The sequence below is a fragment of the Trichosurus vulpecula genome, chromosome 3 (assembly GCF_011100635.1).
Source record: "Trichosurus vulpecula isolate mTriVul1 chromosome 3, mTriVul1.pri, whole genome shotgun sequence".
Lineage (NCBI taxonomy): Eukaryota > Metazoa > Chordata > Mammalia > Diprotodontia > Phalangeridae > Trichosurus > Trichosurus vulpecula.
The window spans coordinates 414,619,285-414,643,302 of record NC_050575.1 but is presented as its reverse complement, the minus strand read 5'-3'; the positions used below and the strand labels follow the sequence as shown (position 1 = coordinate 414,643,302).

Below are 24,018 nucleotides of genomic sequence, written 5' to 3'. Positions count from 1 at the left end.
CCAGTAATATTTATGTATGGCAGCTAGAAGGGAGATGCCAGATTTCTGGGGCTGGGGTGTCTCAAACGTCATCTTATTCTTTATAGGATAGCTGGAATTCAGATTGTCTCCAGAGAGGAGGGCAAAAAGGCAGTAGAGATTCCCTTGTGTCAGAGCAATTTGGCCCTGGGGAAGCTCATTTCTGAGGTGAGGGTGTCTCCATCTGTTTTAATCTTGTGATATGGGTGTCCCTTGTGGAAGTCTCATGCATTAGACTGTGATGCTTGTCCTGGGAACTCTTGGGCACTGCAAATACTCAAAGGTTTGGTCAATGATTCTTTGTTATAAGCACGATATCCCTGTCCATAGAAGCCCTCAGGTATCCCCTGGGAGTCAGTGAGTGGGGACCCTTTGAGTAAATTGACACTTTCTAGCGATTTATTTTCCCCGCTGGCAGCAGAGCTGGGCTCTGATGTCCAAGATGGACTCTTTAAGTATCCGCAGCTTTATGGTTCCATGAAGTAGAAATACTACTGAACCATGCCACATACAACAGACTCAGAGTCTTTTCCTGAATGTGTGAACAAATCGAATTGCTTTTCAATAGTTTTTAATGAAGGCCTTAGTGAATTGGATTTCAGTGATGTGGGGTGGTGCTAAGTAACCAGTCTCATTTTCTCCTCCAGATCCATCTGGGTCCAGTGGCCAGATATGCATCAGGATGACTGGAGGTGGCCCTGGATAGCAGTGGGAGATCTTGGCCTTTTTTTTTGCCAATTTGCTTGCATTTCATGACATCACCTTCCTGGTGTTATGGTCCTCTTTGAGAGTAAAGGACAAACAATGAAGGACTTGGTATGCAGGTCTCATGGAAGGCAATCACAGGAGTCTAGTTTGTTGGCTGATCCTTGGGAGCAATTAATTAATTGACCCCCCAGTGACCCAGAGGTGTTCAAAGAGCTTCCAGAAGTGTTTAATGAATCTCTACTAATAAAGGCATGCTTCAAGGGGCATTCAAGCTGGGTGTGTAAGGCATGACCTCACTTTAGGGGAGGGAGAGGGCTGATGCCCCCCATTGGCATTTCTCAGACTGCCTCCATGATTTGGCAGATGTGTGAATGATTGCCTAAGAGTGAGGGAAGATGTGTGTGGGGGGTGTTTGGGCAATAGAGGCTGCAGGGGTCAGGAACCTCCCTGAGTCTCTCCCGTGTAGCCTGCAGAAGATGATCCCCTGATGCAGACAGCTGCGGCTGCTCCAAAACCCTTCCCTTCCACTGTGGGTTGGCCGCATTCAGTTTGAAGAGTGCCCACTACTTACCAGGCTCTGGGCTAGACACTGACCATACAAAAAGGAAAATAAACTAGTCTCTGACCTCAAAGGACTGAAAATCTATGGGGAGACAGAACATACGTGAGGACATGTAAAACCAAATCATATACAAATCTCCTAGAAAGTCACTTCAAGGGGGAGGGATACCTGGGATCAGGGAAGGAATCATGGAGGAGGTGGCCTCTGGGCTGGGGCCCTGTGTCTGTCTATCTATTATTAGGGAGCAGCACCAGTAGACTGAGGCCTTCCCTGGAGGCCAGCTCTGCTGCTTCTGCCTCTCCTTTGTCTATGGCAAATCCCTAAAAGAACAGTTGCTTTCTCCCCTTCTCTATTCTCAAAGTCCCTAGAGAAAGAAGCAAAAGAAAGTCTTAATTAACAAAGAGGATGCACTTTCCATGTTAATGAGCTATGTGTCCTGCCAAGGGCTGGTGGGGAACAAGTGAACTGTAGAACTGGAATCTTAGGAGAATAGTAATCCACCTAGCTGTGAACTGATCTGGTCATTCTGGACCAGAGCAATTGGGAACCATGCCCAAAGGGCAACCAAACTGTGCATACCCTTTGATCCAGAGATACCACTGCTAGGTCTGTATCCCAAAGAGATCATAAAAAAGGGAAAAGGACCTATTTGTGCAAAAAATATTTATAGCAGCTCTTTTTGTGGTGGCAAAGAATTGGTAATTGAGGGGATGCCCATCAATTGGGGAAGGGCTGAGCAAGCTGTGGTATATGTTTTTAATGGAACACTATTGTGCTATAAGAAATGACGAGCAGGCGGATTTCAGAAAAACCTGGAAAGACTTACATGAACTGATGCTGAGTGAAATGAGCAGAACCAGGAGAATGTTGTACACAGTAATAGACATATCCTTTGATGAAGAACTGTGAATAACTTAGCTATTCTCAGCCACATAACGGTCCAAGATGATCCAAAGGACTAACAATGAAGCAGACTATCTGCCCCCAGAGAAAGGACTGATGTTGGTTGAATAAAGACTGAAGTGTGCTATTTTTTCCCTTTTTTCTTTCGTTTTTTCCCTTTTATTTGAATTTTCTTGCACAAAATGACAAGTTTGGAAGTGTTTTACATAATTGCACATGTATAACCTGTATCTGATTGCTTACCATTGCAGGGAGGGGAGAGGAGAGAGGGAAGGAGGGATAGAATTTGGAACTGAAAACTTTAAATAAAAATGTTAAAACATTTTAAGAAATATATTAATCCACCTGTCAACATTTACAGGGATCAGATTGGGATTAGTCTCTTGGTGAGCACACAGCAAGCCCCTAATAAATGGTTGTCTAACTGGCCCTGACCTATGGACCAATAGGCTCCAAGTTTGTTTGTTTTTTTCTTCTTCCCTTTCTTGGGATTACCAATCAACCAACAAATGCTTGCTGAGTTCTGGTTACAGGCAAATTCCATTCAATAGAGAGTTATTAAGTGCTTGCTACGTACAAGGTGCTGGGTAGACAGTAGGGAACAAAGATAAACCTCAATACCATCCCTCCCCTCAGGGAGCACACAGCTTCAGCTGAGGCTATGACCAGCACCCAAATAACTGCAATACATGGGAGGGAGATGGCTGAGAAGAGGAATCTGGGAAAGATGCTCAAGGATAATGAGGAGCAGAAAACCACTTCAGTCCAAAGGACTCCAGCACACATTTGTTATATGGGAACTTTAGGCTTAGCATTGCACAAAGTCCCTGGGCTGCAAAAATGGTCCCTGCCCTCAAGGGGCTTCCATTCTCATGGGGGAAATAACATGGAAATGAGGAAAGACTTCATGGAAGAGGCGGCACCAGAGGTGGGCATGCTGCTCTGGAAGAAGGAGCCATCGTAGTCTCTTCTCTAATAGAGCTCACAGTCCAGGGGAGGGAAAGGCACGTAGCCTAGAGAATGGTAATAAAGCATGACGTTGGCCTTTCCTACGTGCCAAGCCCTGTGCTGAGCCTTGGGACGTAACGACAGTAGTGAAGACCTTCCCTGACCTCTGAGAGCCTGGGAAAGGCAGGCTGCACTTAGCCAGGGAGACTGGTTTAGATATGGAAAGTCCCAGGGATAATGAGGCAGTTGTTTGGTGGTAATTGCCACAGCTTTCCATGTACGAGGGTATCGGTTTTATCATGTTCCAGAATGAGGTGGGGGCAGTGTGGAGGGTACATCCTGGGGGTTTGGTGGTTGGCAAGGAGGTCTAGGTGGGGTATTGAGGCAGTGCAGTGGTAGAGCTCCAGGCCTGGAGTCAGGAAGACCTGAGCTCCAATCCAGCATCAGGCACTTACTGGCTGTGTGACCCTGGGCGAGTCACTTACCCTGTTTGCCTCAATTCTACATATTTAAAAATGAGCTGGAGGAGAAACAGCAAGCTATTCACTCCAAATGGCATTAAGAAGCATGGGACATCACTGAAAACCTGAAAATGTGGGGTTTTCTTGGCAAAGGTCCTAGAGTGGTTGGCTATTTCCTTCTCCAGCTCATATTACAGATGAGGAAACTGAGACAGAGTTAAGTGACTTGCCCAGGGTCACTCAGCTGACAAGTATCTGAGGCTGAATTTGAGCTCAGGTCCTCCTGAATCCAGGCCCAGCACTCTGGTGCCCCCTGGTGGCCCCATTGATATTCACAGGGTGCGTCAATCTTAGAATGCTGCATGCATGTATGTGACCAACCTTGTTCGAGCCACACAATGTTACGGGGGAGATGGCATCGATATTACATATAGTATTATCTCTATTTTTAGAGGCATTATGGCTTAGGGGATAGGACTAGCCCTGAAGCCAGGAAGATCCAGTGACCTTTTCTCCATCCTCACACTTCTTGACCTTCCTCTCTGCAGCCTCACCCTGCTGGTCACCCTCTCCTCCTGGATCCTCTCTTCTCTCTAGGTTTTCAGGACACCTCTCTGCTGGTTCTCCTCCTCCCTCTCTGACCAATCCTCCTCTGCCTCCTTTGCTGGATCCTCCTCCAGACCACACCCTCTAATGGTAGGTGTCACTCAGGGCTCTGTCCTGGACCCCTTTCTCTTCTCCCTCTACACTATTTCACTCGGTGATCTCATCACCTTGGACTTGGACTTGGATTTAATGACCACGTCTATGCTGATGACTTTCAAATCTCCCTCTCCTGTCCCAGTCTCTCTGCTGACGTCCAATCTTTCATCTTCCACTGCCTTCAGACATCTCAAAATGGACGTCCAGTAGATATCTTAAACTCAGTCTGTTCAAAATAGAGCTCATGCTCTTTCCCTGTAAGCCCTCCCTGCTCCTGCCTTTCCTATTACTGTGGAGGGCAACACCCTCCTCCCAGTCATAAGCCAGGAGTCAACCTGGGCCCCTCACTCTCTTTCACCCCGCAAATTCAGTATGGCTCCCAGACCTGTTGATTTCATCTTTGCGACATTTCTCAAATACTTCCCTTTCTCTCCTTTGATGCTGCCCCCCCACCCTAGTGCAGATCCTCACCACCTTACCCCTGGACTAGGGAAATCCCTGCTGGGGGGCTGCCTGCCTCAGATCTCCCCCCACTCCAGTTCATCATCCACTCAGCCAAAGCTATTCTTCCAAAGCACAGGTCCTATCATGTCATCCCTCTACTCAATAAATGCCAGTGGCTTCCTGTGGCCTCCAAGCTCAGTTACAAAATGCTGTTTGGCCTTCACACCCCTCCTAACCTGCCTCCTCCTCCCTTCTCAGACTCTTCACACCTTCCTCCCCAACACATCCTCTGAGGCCCCGTGACCCTGGCTCCATCTCTGGGCTTGGGCTCTCTCTGGCTGTCCCCCAGCCCTGGAGCACTCTCCCTCCTCCGCTCTGACTCCTGGCCTCCCTGGTTTTCTTCAGGTGCCAGCTACAATCCTCCCTTCTACAGGAAGCCTTCCCAGCCCCTCTTCATTCCAGGGCCTTCCCTCTGTTGGTTATTTCCCACATGGAGCTAGCTTTGTATATACTTGCATGTTTTCTCCCCTATTAGATGGTAAGCTCCTTCAGGGCAGAGACTGTCTCTTGCATTTTTTTTCTCTCTGGTGCCTCGTACAGTACCTGGAACATGTTGTTGTTACTGTTGAATCATTTAGTCGTGTCTGACTCTCTGTGACCCCATCTGGGGTTTTCTTGGTGGAGATACTGGAAGGGTTTGCCATTTCCTTCTCCAGCTCATTTTACAGACCAGGAAACTGAGTTAAGTGACTTGCCCAGGGTCATATAGCTAGTAAGTGTCTGAGGACAGATTTGAACTCAGGAAGATGAACCTTCCTTACTTCAGGACTGGCTCTCTATTCACTGTGGAACCTAGCTGCCCCACCTGGCATATAGCAGGCACTTAATAAATGTTTATTGACCGATTGACTTGGGTTCAAATCCTGTCTCTGACACCTGCTGGATATGGGACCTTGGACCAGTCACAACTCAGAGATCCAGGCAGTGCTTCAAGCTTAAAGTGCCTAGATGGAGGGGCAGCTTTCCTTCCTTTGGTTTCCTGAGGAGCTGTGAATGAAATCCTCGATTCAATCCTATCCCTTTATCCATTTTACAGGCAATTGGTCAAGGAACATTAATTATATGTGCCGGGCATTGCACTAAGATCTGGGGGTACAAAGGAACAGGTCCTGCCTTCAGGGAGCTCCCAGTCCAACGGGGGAGACAACAAGCAAACCCATATGGACAAACAAGTCACCTACAGGACAAGGGAGATGACCCGAGGGAAGGCTTCCTGTAGGAGGAGGGATTTTTGCTGGATCCTTCAGGGAGCCAGGGAGGACAGTAGTTAGAGCACTGGGAGGAGACCATTCCAGACCTGGGAACAAGCAGAGAAAATGACTGGAGCAGAGAAAGGGAGGGTCTTGTTGGAGGAAGAGCCAGGAGTCCAAGGTCACTGGACTGAAGAGTGCATTGGGGGAGGGGTGTAAGGTGTTAGACTAGGAAGGTAAGAAGGAGGCAGGTTATGAGGGCTTCGAATGTCAAATGGGATTTTATATTTTACCCTAGAGGTGATAGGGAGCTGCTGGAGTTTATCGAATAGGGGCTGAGATGGTCAGAGCTATGCTTTAGAAAAATCACTTTAGCAGCTGGATGGAGGATGGACAGGAGTGGGGAGAGGCCTGAGACCAGCAGGCCCATCCCCAGCCCCTGGCAGGTGATTGCAGTAGTCCAGGTGGGAGGTGATGAAGGTCTGCACTAGAGGGGTCACAGCGTCAGAGGACGGAAGGGGGTGTTGGGGAAATGTTGCGGAGGTGGAATCACCGGGCCTCGGTGGTGCCCAGCGTCATCCCCAGGGTGAGCTTGTAGATACTTACTTAAGAAGCTGTTGAATTGGATTGAGTTGGATACCTGCTCATTCTATCTGGGGCTACATAGGAGAGGCCTAATGTCCAGACCCAAGCGATCATCCCCCCTGTGCCACGGTAACTAGCCCTGGTCAGATCCAGAGACCCATCTCCAGCACTCCAGTTTGGGAGGGTGCTAATGGCCTAACACCAAGGGATGAAACCTTCTGGCTGCAGGGATGGGTGTGTGTGTGTGTGTGTGTGTGTGTGTGTGTGTGTGTGTGTGTGTAGGAGGCGAGGTTGGCCTAACGTCTTTGATGGGCTGTGCAGGTTCATGGCAGCTGGATGTAATGAAAACAGAAACCCCGATGGAGCAATTTCTCCATTTGTATGAGCCAGCTCGCTGCTGGAGCATGAGTTACCTTCCTTGCTAGCCTGAAGTGACGGCTCTCTTTGGCCCTATTCCCACTCCTACGCACTCGAGACTCCCACACTTCAGACAAAAGTGGGCAGTGTCTTTAATGATCCTAGCATCCCAATGTCGACTTTGTCAGTCTTTCAATTTCATCAGTATATCAGTACTCCCAGTATAGACATCCCTTTCCCAGATGCAGTTTGGTGACTCATCTGTAAATTAGAAAAAGTGAGAGGTTATGGACATGGACACATCCATGTTCATGCTGTCAAGTCCTGTCCAAGGTGGGACTCTCATCCGGGTCTTCTCATCCCCCCAGGTCTTCTCATCTCCCTAGTCTTCCTCATCTCTACCCACCATTCCAGGCTATTTTTCTGTGTTGATGCAGAGTGTTTTAAGTACCTCCTCCTTTCTCAGTGCACACAACATTTCTGGTAGATGAATGCGATCTGTGTCTCCCTGTGCATCCCAGGCTCTTAACAATACATCCCCTCAGGGACACTACTTTCTGGGAGATGTGGAAACATTAGATAAGGTGCTTACACGGGGAGCCATAATACCCAGTCTTATTACATAGATACATTTAGAGATACATAGTAATGTCTGCAGAGGTTCCTAGTGCTCTAGACACCAGAGGGACAGGAGTGCCTTGGTACTAGCTGGGGAAGGTTGTTACAGGTTAGGGGTGATGGCATAGAGTTTAAAGATGAGTCGATCTGGGGTTCCAACCGCTGTTCTTGACTTCAGGTCTGGAATACAATCAATCTCAGTGAAGGGTAGCAGTGACACTGGCCTCCTTGCACAAAACACTCTTTTCCAGATCAGGACATTTTTCACTGACTGTCCCTATGACTGGGATTCTTTCCCTCCTCACCTCTGCCTCTGGCTTTCCTGGCTTCCTTCAGATCAAAGCTAAAGTACCACCTTTTGCAAGGTGTTTCTATACTCCTCCCCCCCCCACCCCGTCAGTGATAAGGGTAATGAGATTACCTCCAATTCTTTCTGTAGAATCTTGTTTGTACACAGCTATTTGCATGTTTTGTCCATATTAGACTGTCAGCTCCTTGAGAGCAGGGACAGCATTCTCCTTTCTTTGTATTCCCAGCACGTAGCACAGTGCCTGGCATGCATTAGGTGCTTAATAAATGCTTGTTGACTGACTAACAAGTGGAAAGGGGTAGACAGGAAGTGCTGAAGCTGCGTGTCTGTGAGGTCAGGAGGCCATGGGCTGAGGGAGCTCGCACCTGAAAGCCACAATCACTTAGGGAGGGAAGGGCTTAGTCATGTGATGAAAGTCTGGGGTTCCAGGATGTCACTGGGGAGAGGAGAGGGTTCTTTTCAAACCAGGCTTATGATCTCTTGCTATGATTCAGAAAGCAGATCATCCACATACTTCTGATGTGTTTAGCAATAACCCTATTGAACTTTACAATAAACCCAAGGTTTGTTAGCTGGCGGCTTTGGTCAGGTCTGCCATCTCTGAGTGTTATAAAACTCAAGGTCTCACCTGAAGGATGTTGGAGGCTCTCTGAGGTCACTTCCAGCTCTGACATTCTGGGAGCTTATGGCTTTAGTGCAGGGCTGGGGAACCTGGGGTCTTGAGGCCACACGAGGCCCTCTAGGTCCTCAAGTGTGACCCTTTGACTGAATCCAAACTTCACAGAACAAACCCCCTTCATAAAAGGATTTGTTCTATAAAACTTGGACTCAGTCAAAAGGCCACACCCAAGGACCTAGAAGGCCATATGTGGCCTTAAGGCCGCAGGGTCCCCACCCTTGCTCTAAGGCATAAGGCTGCTAATATGGATTATTAACCCTAGACCTGGAAGGAATCTCAGAGGCCAGATGGGGCTGCTGCCTTTTTTATGGGGGAGGAAACTGAGGACCATGTGGGTAAGTGACCTGTCCAAAGTCATAGGAACAGGAACTCTCTGAGGCAGAGCTTGGACTTCAGAGTCAGCGTTCTCCCCATTGGTCCACGCAGCCTCCAAGGGCTGAAGTATTCAGGCCCATGTTGCTTTGCAAAGACCACGGCTGGCTAAGCGATTGCTTGGGACCTTGGGTGCTCCTATATTTCTTGTTTGACTGCGAGGAGAGAGTACTATTTCCTGGTAAGTCAAAAATGAAAATGTAATTTGTCTGTGGGGGCCAGAGCCATTCAGCCTGATTGATGTGGGCCTTAGGATGCAGGGGGACGTTTTCCTGCACTGCCCAGGGAGGATTATAAATGTGCCAGTCCCTCATCAGCAGAAATGCCTGCCCCATGATGGCCTAATGTAATTCACTCATGATGATGGTGCATCTGGAGACTAATATAAAGAACAGGCTAATGACAGCTTATAGATTGGGGAGGACCAAGGTCCCTACTTCAAACCTTTGGAAAGCTGAAAAATGATCAAAATGGAAACATACGTCTGAGCTATGTCACCCGTTTATGTCTGCAGTCTCTCACGTGGCTATACTATTTCATTCAAACTGGCTAGCTAGCTATTTTCTGTGTCTGATGTCTCGTATCTTATCCTCTTTGCCTTGCTATGAGGGATGCCCTGTGCCTGCAATGTATTCCTTCTTCACCTCTGCCTCAGAGTATCCCTAACTTTATTGTTCAGTTGTTTTCAGCTGTGTCCAACTCTTTGCAACCCCATTTGGGATTTTCTTGGCAAAGATACTGCAGTAATTTGCCATTTCCTTCTCCAGCTAATTTTACAGATGAGGAAACTGAGGCAAATAGGGTTAAGTGACTTGCCCAGGATCACACAGCTGGTAAGCTTCTGAGGCCAGATTTGAACTCAGGTCTTCTTCACCCTAGCCCTGGCACTCTATCAACTGCACCATCTTGCTGCCCAGAAAATGACCAGAGTGAAGTGACTTACCTAAGGTTGCACAACCTTTTTGAGTGGACCAGGGCTGACTGAGAGGAGTTTTCCTCCCCAACTCTGCAGACTTACAGAATCACCAAACGAATCCTGGTACCTCAGGGCTTGAAAGGGCACAGTGGCTTCTGGTCTGACCCATACCGTAGGCTGGACTAGAGGACATCACCTCATCACCAAGCTTTCTTGCTTGCCAAATCCCTTACAATCACCTTTATTATATTTTTTCCTGAAAACACTTGGCTGCTAAAATATTAACAGTCCCATTTTCTAGACGGGGAGAAAAGAGTGCTTGACCTAGGTCACACTGCCCATTGGCTTCTGAGCAGAGTTGAGGACTCATGGATCTCAGGGCCATGGCTCTTTCTTTCTCTGTGTCCTCCTCTACAGAATGAGTGCTTGGAGTCAATCATCCTTCAGGTCTTTTTCTGCCCCGCACCTTTTCTTTGAAATGCTGCTTGTTCCTTCTGAACTCTCAGACAGAGCAAACCATCAGCCATGGCGGGCCATGACTTCCCTACTTTAGAGATTCTCATGCTGGTTGCCCTCTCCTTCCCCTCCTCCAGCTGGGTAGTCCATCTGGACTCAGACCTTCTCGCTCCAAGCTTGTCGATGTGGGTTGCTGACTGAGGCTGCTGCAGATGGTGGGCGAGGCCTGAAGTGGTCATTTAGGAGGAATGGCTTTCTAGAGCCCACTGTGATAGTGATGGGCTCTGTTTGGATCTGTCTGAGGGAAGGGGAAGGGCACTGGATGTTCTCACCCCAGATGAGAGTCTGGTGTCCGACTAAAGGTAGCAGCTGCTGCTCTAGCCACAGAAATGATCTTGACCTAAATGAGTTGGCAAAACTGTCCAAATGATAACAATCATTTATGTTGCTACAATGCCTGAAAGCTTCACATCTCAAGGGACTCTGTGCATCAATTATTAATTAGCTTTAACAGATGTGGAAACTGAGGCCCATCCGGGTGGAGTGACTTCTCAACAGTCATACAGTTTGGAAGTATCAGACCTGGGACTGGAACTCAGATCTTAAGATTCTAAATCACATGTGAATGGCCACGCTGTGTTGACACCCGTGTTTTAGAGCTGGGAGCTTAGGGATATATTTAGACAGATTTTTTTTAATATTCCACTAAATTCATTTGCCACAATTTGTCTAGCCATTCCCTGAGTCAATGGGTATCTGCTTTGTTTCCCCCCCACCCTCACTTTTTACAAAAATACCCCAAAAGTGTTGCTACTTCGTTAACTCTAGACCTGAATTGGGTATTGGGCTAGATTTTCTTTCTAGATGATAGACAACAGTTGTAATAATATCTTTCATAAAGTATTTTCTCCTTCTGGAAGATGAAGAGGTATAGTCTGGGATCTGCAATTAACTTATTTGACCTTGATCAAGTCTCTTCTTCTCTGGGCCTCATCTGACAAATGAAGAGGTAGGACAAGAACACACCTAGAGCAATGGGCCAAGCGTCTGGAATTCTGGGTTCTAAGGCTGGTAGTCAGGAAGGACCTGGCTGTCCTCTAACTTCTTTCTACCTCCATGATTATTGGGATCAGTGGAAAAAAGCACTGGACTTAGAAGAAGAGGACCCAGGTTCAGATCCCTGTTCTGCTATTTCTTAGCCTTGTGACCATGGACAAGTCACTTCTTCTCTGAGCCTTGTTTTCTGCCTCTAAAATGAGGAGGTTGGAGTCAATGATTTCTGAGGTCCCTTTTCCCAGTTCCAAATCCTATGATCCTATTACTCAGGAAGTTGATGTTGTAGGAAGTGATTCCCTCCAGGAGCTAGAGGCCTGGGTCTTTCAAAGTAGGTGGGACAAACTAGCCAAGTCACTCAAACCCTCAGTGTTCCAGGGAACTTTCTAAGATCATAAATTACAGACAATATCTTCATGGGGAGAGGGAGTTTTCTCACCTAAGAGTCCCCTATGCCAGTGAAACCACAGGTCCAATCACTACTTTTCCTTCTCATAGGATGTTAGAGAAAAATCAGGCTGATTGTTTATGACCAAAAAGATCCTAAAATATGTGCTAGGAAATCTCCTGCCAATCTTTTCACTGTGCCATTGTACATTCTTTTCACTGTGTCACATAACAGGTTGTTAATGTTGGTGTGGTTGAGTATGCAGAGTGTCCCAAGAGTCTTGGTGCAGTTTTGAGTTATTGAAACTTAAAGTGCAGAAATTTAAAAAAATAAAGTAAGTGGGAGTCTTTTGGTGGGGGGATCTTCACGTAGATGGGATTCCTGGGGAATGCTCTGGCTGTGGGAATGAGAACTCCAGTGATGGCAGAGAGCCTGGTCCTTATGTACTCTCTGGTCCTGGTTCTCCTGGGGAGTATTTCAGAAGCTGTAAAGCATGGGTGGCTCCACTGGAGTTTCTTCTTTGGCCACACTGGCCAACTGAGCAAAACACTTGGGGAAAATGCCAATGTGACCCGAGCAATGGCCCCCCGGCCACTCATCATTCACCTTGGAGAGAATGTCCAGGGTATCCCCTTTCTGGAACTCTAGGTCTTCAGGTCCCTCTGCAGAATAACTATACAGCACAGGTTGGCCTCCACAGCATTCTGTACCCTGGCACTGGAGTCTCTGTCTTCTGTTGCTTCCTGCCATACCTTTTTACATGCCTCTTCCCCAGAAATTGTAATGGACCTCCCACTGTCCTGGTGGCTGTAACTGAGCTGTGCACCTTCTAATTGCTTCAGGAGCTTGTCTCTCATCAGGGCTCTGAGGACAGGCATAGATGCTCCCCTTTTAACCTCCAGGGTCACGGTGAAAGTACAATGCACACCGAGGTTGACAGGTATGTCTGGGCTGCTGGATACCTGAGCTAATGGGACTGATGTTTCAGGATATACTGTGGAGCTCAGGCTGATCCCTTCAGGAGGAGGGAGTCCTTGTAGTGGAGAAACTGGTCCCCTAGCTTGGTTTAAATGGGGCCTTTTAGGAGGTCCCTTTGTGGGTGAACATGAGATTCCATTGCAACCTTCCAGTTTGTCTACTTTCAGGGGATTGATAGGCTCCACTGGGGAGACTGGCCGGTGGATTCTCTGTGGCCTGAGAAGCTCAAAACCGATGTACTTGTCATTAGAAGTAACAGATGAAATGACCTTGGGCTTCCCCAGGGAATCCATGGAATTTAGCTGCTCTATATCCTTCTTCTGGGGACGAAAGATCTTACCCTTGGGAAATTGTAGAAGGTCCAGAAAGATTCATTTCCGCATCTGGTCCAGGGCAGCCTCTAGAGCAGCTGAACTCCCCTCTGCTCTCTTGGAGATGGCCTTGTCTAAGCTTTTAGTGGCTTCTTCCCAAAATCCTAGCTGGCACTGCACAGCTGCCGTGTTGTATAACATCTCCCAAGCTTGTAATTTGTACCGAAGACCCAGTTGCTTATAGTCAATGAAGGTATTGTTTCTCAGGTTGACCAAGGCCTAGGCATAATCAGAAAGAGCTTTTGGGAGCCTTTGTAGTTTAAAGTGAACTGCTCCTGTCAGGAAGAATCCAACAGACAGACAAGAGTCCTTAGTCACTGTTTGATTCAATGCCTGCAGGGCTGCCTCTGAATTCCCAGTTAGCAGGTACACACAGCCCACCTAGAAGCAGATATTGGAAGAAGTCTCTTCAATTCTGGAGAATAGTTCCAAGGCCTTCCTATCCAAAGCCTGGACAGCTTCATGCCAGCCTTTCACCAAATCTCTGTATGATATTAAGGATGACCCTAAAGTGGAGCTGGCCTATCTACCCAGTGGGAAAATAAAGGGATAGATTTCTCCCAATCATCCTGATTCTTCCCTTTGTGTCTTCAGAATTCCATTTTTCCATTTTTGAAAGTGTCCCCCCACCACCCTGGCCTGACTTTCCCCATCGAACTTTAGTCCACAGACTCCTCCCCATCCAGGATCCAGTTCAGATTAGACTTGCCTTTCCACACCTTCTGGATCAGATGCTCTAAGGGGCCACTTGTTCCTGAGGATCCCATCATTTCCACTCCAGAAACATTCCTCCCCTTCAGTGTGACCCAGATACGCAGGAGAATTCTCCTTATTCGTGCTTCTGTGTTTTGAAGGATGAAATTATGATTCAGACAAAACAAGAAATTGTTGACCATTCTACTCTTTGGGAGAGAGACAGACAGGCACAGAGACACAAAGAAACAGACAGACAGAAAGACACAGAGAGAAGAAGAGAAAGGAGAGAGAGAGAGAGAGAGAGAGAGAGAGAGAGAGAGAGAGAGAGAGAGAGAGAGAGAGAGAGAAGAGAAGAGAGGAGAGGAGGGAGAGGGAGGGAGACAGACTGACAGAGACAGAGAGAGAGAAAGACACAGAGAAACAGACAGACAGACATGGAAAGAGGAAGAGAGAGGAGAGGCAGACAGACAGACAGATACAGAGACAGAGAGACAGACAGATACAGAGACAGAGAGAGAGAGAGACAGACACAGAGACAGAGAGACAGACAGATACAGAGACAGAGAGAGAGAGAGACAGACACAGAGACAGAGAGACAGACACAGAGACAGACACAGAGAAACAGACACACAGATGTGGAAAGAGGAAGAGAGAAGAGAGAGAGACAGACAGAGACACAGAGAGACAGAGACAGAGAGACAGACACAGAGACAGAGAGAGAAAGACACAGAGAAACAGACAGACGTGGAGAGAGGAAGAGAAAGGAGAGAGAGACAGACAGATACAGAGACAGAGAGAGAGAGACAGACACAGAGACAGAGAGAGAGAGACAGACACAGAGACAGAGAGACAGAGAGAGAGACAGACAGATAGACGGAGACACAGAGAGAGGAAGGAAAGGAGAGAGAAGAGAGAGGTCTACAGAGAGAGCGCCAGCAGATGTCTGGCTAACTAAAGTCTATCACCACTAGTCAGGAGGTGAGGCAGCAAGTGTTTATTATGTAGCAGACATCGTGCTAAGCACCAAGTAAGACATAACCAGAGTCCCTCTCTTCAGAGAGTGCTCATTCTAAGGAGGATGGGGGAGCCAGTATGTGACTATGTCCGTAAGAAGCAGATACAGTGGAAGTGGACGGTAATATCGGAGGCTGCAGTAGCTGGGGTCGGGGCAGGATTGGCCTCCAACAGAAAGGGAGATTTGAGTTGAGGAGGTTGTCAGGGAAGCCAGGAAGTGAAGATGAGAAAGGATGGCATTCCAGGTGCAGGGGACAGCCAATGCAAAGGCATGGAGTGGAGAGATGAGTGCCATGTACCACTGGGAACAGCAAAAAGGTCAGAGGAGCTGCATACCTGAAGGGAGTCAAGGGTGAGAAGACTGGATGAGCAGGAAGGGGCCAGCACACAAAGGATTTTAAATGACAGGCAGAATTGTCTATTTGATAATGGAATTCATAGGGAGCCACTGGAGTTTATTAAACAGCAGGGTTCCTTGATCAGACCCGAGCTTTAGGAAAGTCCCTCTGGTAGCTGAGTGGAGGATGAACTGGAGCGGGGAGAGACCTGAGGTAGGAAGAGCCCCAGCAGCTACTGCCATGGTCCAGGTATGAGGTGATGAGGGTCTGCACCAGCGTGAGGGCAGGGGCACAGGAGAGGGGGGCGGGAAATCTGAGAGATGCTGTGAATGTAGAAATGATAAGACTTGATGGCTGGTTCGATATGGGGGTGAGAGATAGTGAGGCATCCAGGATGACCCTGACCGAGGCTGTGAGCCTGGGGGCCTGGGAGGGTGGGGAAGTTCTAAACTCCACTCACCTTTTCTCTTCAGGTGGACAACAGTCAGAGGTAAAAAGCTGGTAAACAGTTAACAAACTACTCTTCCAAAAATGTGCTCAGAAAGAATTTTAGGTTTAATCTGTATTATCTGTCTCCACCACTTTCTTAAGTCTAGACAACCAAAACAACAAATCCAGTCTGATTTGGAGCGTCTGTCTATTTAATCAGGATTTAACGGGAGCCTCATGAAGCTGCCTTCAGCACAGCCGGTCTATAGTGTGCTCCAGGGATGAAATCACTTCTGTTTTCCCGCCATTCATTGATCTTTACCCTGAAAGCTGCCCACAATAATTTCCTCACCGGTTTTGAAATTTTCTCAAGCTGGCATGTGTTTTGAATATAAAATAATGCCAAGTCTTTGTCTTTGGACCTTTAGCTCCTCGGCCTTATTGCAAAGATGTTGGGCATTTGTGTGTGGACATTTGAGGCCATGGGCTTTATCACTGGATCCTTTCTTGGATTTTTTCTCCTGTGAACTTCTGGATGTCTAGCCAGATATTCTTCCTCCAGGATAGTAACTCTCCATGTAATCCACCAAGCTGGTTGTTGTTTGTCCTTCATTTTCAAAGACGACCAATGACATCATGGGGCGATATCTTGACTTCTCTGTGAATTGGCTTTAAGTGAGGCAGAGCTTCACAAAGTCATCAGCCTCACTCTCTTCCTGAGCCATGGAAGTCCAGTGGCAGGACAAAAATCAGGATGATTGGTGATGTCCCAGGATGGGATAAAGTGGATGACTTTGGCGTCTTTGATGTCTGACCAAGCTCTTAAGCACTCCACAGGCCTGCTTCAGCTGCCTTCACGGCTGTTGGTACAAATTGTTCTCATCAGCCCATTCTGCCAGGGGGGAAGTCTTTACGTGGTGAGGTAGACTTCCTCCTCATTCACTGATGGGTTTGAGACACGCTCAGCCTGGGTTAGCCTGTTTGCCAAAACAGTTTATTTGAGTATGGCCACTGTGCATGCCACAGCTTCTTGGAGCCACAGGTGAGAGTTGGGTGAATCAGATGGACCCCAAAGCAGTCCTCACCCAAGATGTGCTAGTCCTCCATGGATACCGCACATGCCCCATGTTTCATTTTTCCTGATTGGACAGCTTGGGCACACTTTGAGGGCATTTACAGATCTCGTTTAAGAGGCTCAGAAATATTTTCTAGTGTGCCACAACCAGCACAATGCCATAGACATAGAGGAACATCTGGGGAATCCTACCATCTACAGGTGATCCATTTCTGCCTTGGACTCTGGGTTGTTGGATCTCCGTGGCAATGGAGACATCTTTGGTGAGCCACAACCAGCACAATGCCATGGATGTAGAGGAACATCTGGGGAATCCTACCATCTACAGGCGATCCATCCATTTCTGCCTTGGACTCTGGGTTGTTGGATCTCCGTGGCAATGGAGACATCTTTGGTGAGCCACAACCAGCACAATGCCATGGATGTAGAGGAACATCTGGGGAATCCTACCATCTACAGGTGATCCATTTCTGCCTTGGACTCTGGGTTGTTGGATCTCCGTGGCAATGGAGACATCTTTGGTGAGCCACAACCAGCACAATGCCATGGATGTAGAGGAACATCTGGGGAATCCTACCATCTACAGGTGATCCATTTCTGCCTTGGACTCTGGGTTGTTGGATCTCCGTGGCAATGGAGACATCTTTGGTGAGCCACAACCTTTTGTCTTGTACTTTGCTTGATGTTAATGATCATAGGGTTGTAAAATGTGCTCATCTATCCCATTATAGTCTTGAACACATTTTGTATAATTTTGACATGTTCTTGGGAAATAGTAATAAAAATAATATTAATGATAACAGCTTGAATTTATATAGTGAGTTAAGGCTTCCGAGTTCTTAAGAGAATCCTCTCATTTTATCTTGACAATAGCTCTGGGTGGGAGGTGCTATTATCATTCTCATTTTACAGGTGAGGAAACTGAGGCAACGAAAGGTAATTTGTCCAAAATCACACAGCAAGTGTCTATCTCAAGTGTGAACTGAACACAGATGAGTCTTCTCGCCCTAAATCTTGCACTCTATCCATGTCGTCTCTCATGAAAAGAAATAGGAGAGTTTGGGTGTGTGGTGGGAGGAGGTATGTAGTCCTGATTTTAAACAGCCTGAGGAATTTGATTTTATCCTCAATGGGTGCAGAAGTGGTGGGGAGGTGTGTTGGTAAGCAAAATGGTCTCCTTGGCACTTAGTTCAACAAGTGCCCTTGAAGAGTTTGGCTTTTGTTTGCTTTGAGTAATTCAGTGTATTTCATTGAGTCTTACTAGGTGCTAAGCCCCAGGCCCAAACCCCTATTAAGTGTGAAACCTATGTGGGTGTGGATTGGTAACTAAGGTGGGGCCCAAGGTGGGGCTAACTCCACGGAGGGCCTAGTTTACATGTCTGGGACAGCAGAGGTTTTTAGACCACGTGGGTTTAAGTCGCTTCTTTGTGAGGATTCTAGGTCATGTGGGTGAGCCGCATGTGTGACTCACCCCTGACCCTGAAAAAGATATAAAATCAGGGGTTGGCTGTCTCTTCTTTGGAGCTCTCACCCATAGCCGTGGTGGCATGTGTGACTCTGGGCCAGCCCTTGTTCTGAGCTCCTGGGCTGAACCTAGGTGTAGGTAACTATGAATCTGCATTTGGTCTGTCTGTTGATGTTTGTAATTTGTCTGTAATTTGCTCTGAAGTTCAGGGTGCTGGATTTTTCCCCTGAACTAAGTGAATGATATTTGTATGCTGAATTAAAGTAAGCTTGTCAACCCTTTCACCTTGCTTTCCTTAGTTAAGCAGATCAAAAGAACCTGTGCTGTTGGCAGCTTTTTGGGTGCTGGCTGTGGGTGGATCTTACACCCCCACAGAAGCTGCTAGCTGGATTGTTGAAACAGGAGGAGGGTGGGATGCGCATAGGCTCTTGGATAGGGATGGCCCCTGATGAAAATTATGCTGGACGGGGTCAGGGTTTGCAATGGGGTTAAGCTGGTGGAGGGAGGAAGAGTTAAATTGAGGGCCAGTGATGGTATGGAAAGAGTCAGGGTCCTTGGGTTCAAATTCCAACTCAAAGACAGATTAGCTGTGTAACATTGTGGGAAGTCACTTAAGCTCTGTGAGCTTTTGTTCTCTCCTGAGAAAAGGGGTTGTTGTGAAAAGCCTGCTTTCTAACCCTTAAAAGGATATGGATATAGGAGGCCTAATTAAGGAAGGATTTAGTTTAAATGAGAAGCCATATCCTGTACTTCCCTATCAGTGTTGGAAACTCACATATCAGCAGCTGATCTCTATCTTATAGGGGTGCATGGAGGTATGTGGGGATGTGGATTTGGAGGAGCCATCCGATCAGAGAGAGGCAGTGGAGTATTTCCAATGGGTGAATTCCAGGGGTGATTTTGCTGTGGTTTGGTGATGTCCAACTCTTCGTGACCCCATTTGAGGTTTTCTTGGCAGAGATACTACAGTGGTTTGCCATATCCTTCTCCAGCTCATTTTACAGATGAGGAAGTTGAGGCAAACAGGGTTAAATGGCTTGCCCAGGGTCACACAGCAAGGAAGGATGTGAGGCCTGATTTGAACTTAGGTCTTCCTGATTCCAGGCCGGGGACGCTCTATCCACTGTGCAACCTTGCTGTCCCAGGGGTCTAAGGCTATTTGTATAAAACTCTGCATTTGTAGAGATTAATTACTCAAGGTTCCCTGCCTGAGTGAGAGACAGAGCTGGTGAGAGCTTGGGAGAAGAGAGATCCTGGTCTTCTGGCTTTGAGAGAAAAGATACACAATTCCAGATTCTCTTTAGGTCTCCGAAGGGAGAGAAAGATTTCAGGAAGGAGCTGACGTAAAGAAGCCAGCACCTCAGTGATTTCCCTGTCTCCCAGTCTGCTACACTGGAGTCTTCAGGAAACTTCTCTTGGGTAAGATCCAGGATACTCTCTCTTGCTTGAGCTGAGTCCCCTTGCTCCCAATGGAAAAAGTCCTTCGGTGTGTGTTATCTGGGACTCACTCTCCTATGCAGATGAGCTCTGTTTTGCCACTGACTTGGACAAATGGGCTCATTTTCTATTTAATATGTGTGTTCATTGTGGAACTGATGCTTGTTGGGTAAATATATGTGTGTGTATATATGTGTATATATATATATATATATATATATATATATAGTATACACATATACATATATATGGGATCTATAGCTTGTGATATACCTTCCTCATGAGGGGAGAACGATTAGGAGTGCAACTTGAGCTTTCCCCATGGAGACCCTAACTCTTCCTAGAGGGAAGCAGTAAACCTTATTCAAAGCCTTGAACATTTTTGGGGGGAAGGCCCCAGCTTGTGTTGGGGAATTGGGAAATAGGATAATGTTTTCTTGGGAGTTCCGTGTTTTCATCCCTGTGTGCCTAGAATGGAGTATTTGGAGATATAGATGTTGCAGGTCAAGCTAGAGTTATTGGTTTTTTCCCCTGAAGGCCAAGAGTAAAGAGAAAACTTCTTGAAAAAAGATCTTTCTTTTAACTGTGGCCAAGTAAGAAGGAATGTCAGCAATTAATGTTTAGAATTATATGTTACCATCATAAAAATAAATTTGTTTGTTGTTGTTCAGTAGTTTCATCAATGCCTGCATCTTTGTGACCCCATTTGAGATTTTCTTGATAAAGATATTGGAGTGGTTTGCCATTTCCTTCTCCAGTTCATTTTACAGATGAGGAAACCGAAGCAAGCAGCAGTAAGTGACTTGCCCAGGGTCACACAGCTAAAAAGTGCCTGAAGCCTGATTTGAACTCTTCTTCCTGACTCTAGGCTGGGCTCTATCCATTGCCTCATCTCACTGCCCTAAGAAAAGTTGTTAAGAATTGAAAAAGTACAACTTTCATGGTTTGGAACTTACAGAGTATTAACTCCCCAGATTCTGAAAAGTGAAGAGTAAGTAAATGGAATAGAGAAGAGATCTCAGAGAAATGGCCTCATTCCTAATTGGTTAAATTTCCACCATGGCAGGCTCTTAGAGGAGAGAGAGGCCACAGAGCAGGTACTTCCAATGGATAAATTTCTGGGCTTCAGTGAGGCTTCTGTGCAGGACCCCTCCTGCATTCAGAAGGGCTCAATAAATATTTGATGACTTTGAATTTTGTGAAGTGAAACCAGAATCCAAGGAAGGGAATAGTCTTTGAAGTCAGTTCAGTGGTCTCCCCATCAGAAAGGACCACCCCCAACCCACACAGAATGATGGCTCCTCTGGGCACAGCTCTGTCCTTGGGACCCAGCTGCAATGCATGTTTGCTTGCTCCAGAGACAGGTCTGGAACATTCATCTCAGAATCGGTTAGCTTTGCAGGTCTGTTTTCTGCTACCAAAGGCAGGCAGTGAGGTCTGGCTTCCGGAGCGTCTCTGTGTTATTGCAGAGTTTGATTCAGTGACATTTACCCAAGTTATGGCGTGTAAGAGGCGGACATGTTGATGGGTATTATGTTCCTGGGAGGGAAGGGACCACCTTTTCTTTTTTTTCCTTTTATAGGACTGTAAAACATCTGTCTGAGCTTCCCGGTTATTGGATCTTAGGGGACTTCCAAACTCATTCCTTCTCTGCTGTAAAATGTGGGTCCATTTCTGAGTCTGAGACATGGTGATAGGAATAAAAGAGAGTCATGCATCTCCAGAGTTTTTGGGTTTAGGGAGCACTTTCCTTATAGCGACTCAAAAAGGGAGGAAAGGGAATTAGTGCACTTTAGTCCCAGAAGCACTTCCTCCTCTTCATTATTTGTCACGATCATCATCATTACTATTTTGTTAAATATTTCTCAATTACATGTAAAATTTTTTTAACAATCTTTTTTTTTTTAAATTCAAGTTATAAATTCTCTCCCTCTTTCCCATCCCTTTTCATTGAGAAGGCAAGCAATTTGCCATCAATTATACATATGAAGTCATGCAAAACATATTTCTACATTAGCCATATTACAAGAGAAAACACAAACAAAGCTATAAAAATAAAGTTTAAAAAATTCTGCGTCCATTTGTATGCAGAGTTCATCAGTTCTTTCTCTGAAGGTAGATAGCATTTTTTTTTTTAATTTTAAATCAGGGTCCTTTGGGATTGTCTTGGATCTTTGTCTTGGTTACAATAGCTAAATCTTTCACAGTTGATTACTCTTAAAATACTGCTGTTACTGTGTACAATATTCTCCTGGTTCTGATCACTTCATCTTGCATCAGTTCATATAAGTCTTCTCAAATTTTTCTAAAACTATCCTGCTCATCATTTCTTATTAGCATAATAATACTCCATTACAATCATATACTGCAGCTTGTTAAGCCATTCCCCAATTGATGAGCATCCCCTCGATTTCCAATTCTTTGTCACCACAAAAGAGCTACTATATATATATTTTTGTATAAACAGGTCCTTTTCCCTTTTCTTTGATCTCTTTGGGATCCAGACCTAGTGGTAGTATTACACAATTTGATTGTCCTTTGGCCATAGTTCCAAATTGCTCTCCAGAATGGTTTGATCAGTTCACCACTCTACCAACAATGCATTAGTGTCCCAATTTTTCCACATTCCCTCCAACATTTGTCATTTCCCTTTTCTGTCATGTTAGCCAATCTGATAGATATAAGGTGATATCTCAGATAATTTTAATTCATTAAATCACTTCTTACTAAAGAAATGAAAATTAAAACTCTGAGATACCACTTCATACCCTTGGAAATGTCTCAGATCATTGCATTGCTGAGAATAGCTAAGTCATTCCCAGTTTATTATCATACAATATTGCTGTTACTGTAGCTGTGTACAATGTTCCCCTGGTTCTGCTCACTTCACTTTGCATCAGTTCATGTAAGTTTTCCCAAGTTTTTCTGAAAATATTCTGCTCATCATTTTTATAGCTTAATAGTTTCCATTGGGATCATATTCAAAAACTTGTTCAGCCATTTTAAGATTGATAGGCATTCTCTCAATTTCCAATTCTTCAAGACTTCTTCATTCTTAGTTTTTACTTTGGAATACTTGATTCAATGGAAGTACCGAGGAATTGTTCGCAAGTAGATTACACTTTGGATTGATTGATGGATTCTATAACTCCGTCAAAGAGGTGTTTGCTCTCACTCAGGGTATAGAGCACCTATGTTAGTTCCATAATACCTGATTCCCCCAGTGATCAATGATACCACCAAATTACTTTGTATTTACTCATGTGAATTGTATTCCTCCCCCACCAACCCAGCACAATATAAGTTGTTTCATATTTGTTGTTGGATCCCCAGCATCCACTTAAGTACTATCACATAAGTGTTACTTAAATTGGATTGAATTTCTACAAAACCTGACCAAGAACTTGTCCATGTGGCTGCCAGCCCTCCAGCCATATGCTTTTACCTCTTCCCGTTGCTGCCCTCGTGGTGTAATATTAATGAGAACCTGGCAACTCGTCTCCAGTGCCTCACACCGACCAGTAGCAACCATCCTGAGAAGCAGGTCAGATCCACACAGAGCTGCCAGGGGCAATTGTGGACCCCTTGACTTAGCGGGATTATGCTGCCTTGAATCCGAGTTTAGTTTGGTCAAGTACTAGGAGTCAATGAAAGTCAACTGAGTTTAAGCACCCCCCTCTCTTCTTGCCTACCTGTGGAACCCTGAGCCAATGACTTCCAGCAATTGCAGGGGGGGTCAGGTAATATAGGGTGCCTAGGAATTAACAGTGAGACTCCAAAATAGAATCACTTCTGTACCAGGTCACCCATACAGTGAATGGTTGGCTCAGTTACTACATATTAATTATGAACAGGTGATTTTCCAAATGATCTTCAATGAAACTCACTTATTACTTAAAATTTCACTGCTAAATCTCTCTTCTTTGGCTGGGAGAAGTCCTACTTCCATAAACTGCAGCCCTGAAGAGATTTACAATCTGCTATCAGAATAAGGGATGCTCAGATCTTATGACTCAGCCTGAGGAAGTGCTAAGGACTCTCATAGCCAAGAATCTTGCAAGAAGATTTCTCTTCTCTTTTCTTCCCACAATGAGTCATTATTAGGATTTTCTAATTTAAGACACAATTAATCCATTAAATATTTAGACACTTGACATACTTACTAGCTGTGTGACCTTGGGCAAGTCACTTAACCCCAATTGCCTTGCCTTCCCCCCTCAAAAAAAGGAAGTTGTCAAGTATTTTGGTCACATATACGGGTTTTAAGAGTTCCCACAGTGGCATCCAGGTAAATGGAGTGTTTCCTTTTTAACAGAATTTCTGATACAATGGTTTCTCAGATTTCAAAATATAAGAAAAGATTTTAGTATGACTTGTGTTACTGGTCAGGTGCATAGAAATCATTTCTCTGCTCATGCCTCTTGTTTTCCTGTTGGTCATATCCTAGTGGTTTATACAGAGCTCACTACATTTCAGGGCTGGTTT

General features: G+C 45.9%; 1 pseudogene; it reads right to left on the bottom strand.

Annotated features, from left to right (window-relative positions):
- Window positions 1-12,207: 12,207 nt before the first annotated feature.
- LOC118842789 lies at window positions 12,208-17,020 on the bottom strand (annotated as a pseudogene).
- Window positions 17,021-24,018: the final 6,998 nt, after the last annotated feature.